The sequence below is a fragment of the Lactuca saligna genome, chromosome 6 (assembly GCF_052625555.1).
Source record: "Lactuca saligna cultivar CGN05327 chromosome 6, ASM5262555v1, whole genome shotgun sequence".
NCBI lineage: Eukaryota > Viridiplantae > Streptophyta > Magnoliopsida > Asterales > Asteraceae > Lactuca > Lactuca saligna.
The window spans coordinates 146970805-146972839 of record NC_136422.1 but is presented as its reverse complement, the minus strand read 5'-3'; the positions used below and the strand labels follow the sequence as shown (position 1 = coordinate 146972839).

General features: G+C 33.4%; 1 pseudogene; it reads right to left on the bottom strand.

The window, feature by feature from the left end:
• Nucleotides 1–987: 987 nt before the first annotated feature.
• LOC145001887 (pectinesterase inhibitor 9 pseudogene) lies at nucleotides 988–1795 on the bottom strand (annotated as a pseudogene).
• Nucleotides 1796–2035: the final 240 nt, after the last annotated feature.

The window sequence follows — 2035 nt, the reverse complement described above, 5'->3', positions numbered from 1 at the left end:
TTGTAAGGTTGATGATTAATAGATATTAAACTTGTTAAAATGAGGTTTTTGATTTTAGGAGCTGTTTAGTATATATGTGTATTTCCGTTCAAATAAAAATAGATATTAAAGTTGTCAAAGTTGGGTTTTTGATTGTATGATCCTACTACCTATGAAAATTTTATTGGATCGAATAGATCGTATGATATATAAGATTGCACACAAGATTGTAGGATTGTGATCGTAAGATTGGTATCCGATCCAATCCTACCACTCAACGAAAATTGCCAAATTTAAATTTAATTTTTATTATCTTTACTTATTTACTAGTTAACTCGATATTTTTACCCAATGTTCAATCAATAATAACCTATTTTTGTACTGCTTTGTATACCATAATGATCGGCAAAATATAGTTCTTTTTTCTCCTTTTATGTTTTATCTTTTTATGTTTTATATTCATTGATGGTAGTATTAGAAATTTGGCTTTGAATTATTATTAATATCTTCTTTCAAAAGTTGAAGCTCATTAACAATGAAGTGAACATGTTTTCAGATTATTTTCTTGATACATTTTACTTTTTAATTGAGCTTTAAAAATTGAAATTGTTAATGCTTTCTTCTTTAAAGTAAAAACAAATAATGTGTTAAATATTTAAGGCAAATAACATAAAGATTGCAAGTTGCTATTATTGTATGATAAATAGTTAGTCTAATAACTTTTTAAGCTATTTAACAATGTCATGACATATTACATTTTTGAGCTATTTAACCATGTTATACCAAAAAAATATTTTATATATGATCAACTACTTTCGATGTTATTTTTGTGGGATCCAATCTTAATTTTGCAAACTTGAAAATGATTTTATGGATCCTCATCTTAATAGAGATTGTGAAAGGAACCATTGCTAATGTACTAATGTTACCGGTTAACAAACTTTGTGATTAGGAACATGCACATAAATAGTAACCAATTAATTTTGCATGATACAAGACAAAAACTAGTAAAAAAACAACTATCAATGTATAAGTTTTGTTGCACGAGTTACAAGTCAGTACAGGAATGTAACCGTATATATCGAGTGCCCACTTAACCTAGCTAGATTTCTATGACATTTTCTCTCTGTGTTGGAAACCATGAATCTATTAAGTGTTTAAGGCATGTGGGTACCAGCTTTATGCCTCAAAGCAAACCTATTGACCAAAGCAAGTGCATTGCTAGTGAGCTGTGTTACATAACTCATCCTCCTAACAACAGCAACCTTCACAGGTCCATCAACGGAACCATCAGAGAATCCTCTACTACATGTGTTTTGATTCGTAAGAGCAGAACTCACCCATGTTTTGATGTTACTCATGTGCCATTCGAAGCTCTGGCCTCTAAACTGACCCATTCTCTCGAGCTCCTGAACCGACTGGTTTAAGCTTGACACACAGTTGTTCATGTTGTTTACACAGTCTTTCACAGCCTGGTAGATGTTTGGTTTCAGCCCTGAGGACGCTGCCAGTTTTGAAATGTACGCTGTCGTGGACTTAGCGTTGTTTAGGCTCACAGAAATGGCTGCTTTCGCAAGCTTTAAATCGTTTCCTTGGATAGAATCAGCATAACTTGAGAGACAACGAACACAGAGTGATGGGTAGCGGGTTGTATTGCATGAGGCTATGACGTAGTGCATGCCAGCGGTGGAGGCATTGCTTGTGGTGTAGTGGAGGGCCACAAGGAGGATTTGCAAGTAAACTCCTAGTTTATCCATAACTTAGAGTAATAGGGTTTGAGGGATATGTTAATCAAGAGAGAGATTTGAAAAGTGAAGTGGGGTTGGATGAAGAACATAAGATCGTTTGAGGGGTTTATATACTACTTATAAAATCCTTAGACACTTGTGAAGTCAAGGTTTTACATGAGATTGAATCAGGAGGTACTTAATTAATTGCTCTTTTAAACGAATATAAAAAAAACAAATGAGATTGATTCAGAGATAGTCACGTGCTCTTCTTTAATATCCATGGTCAATCACCTTCTCATACGTTTTGACTTCAGTATTACCATTAA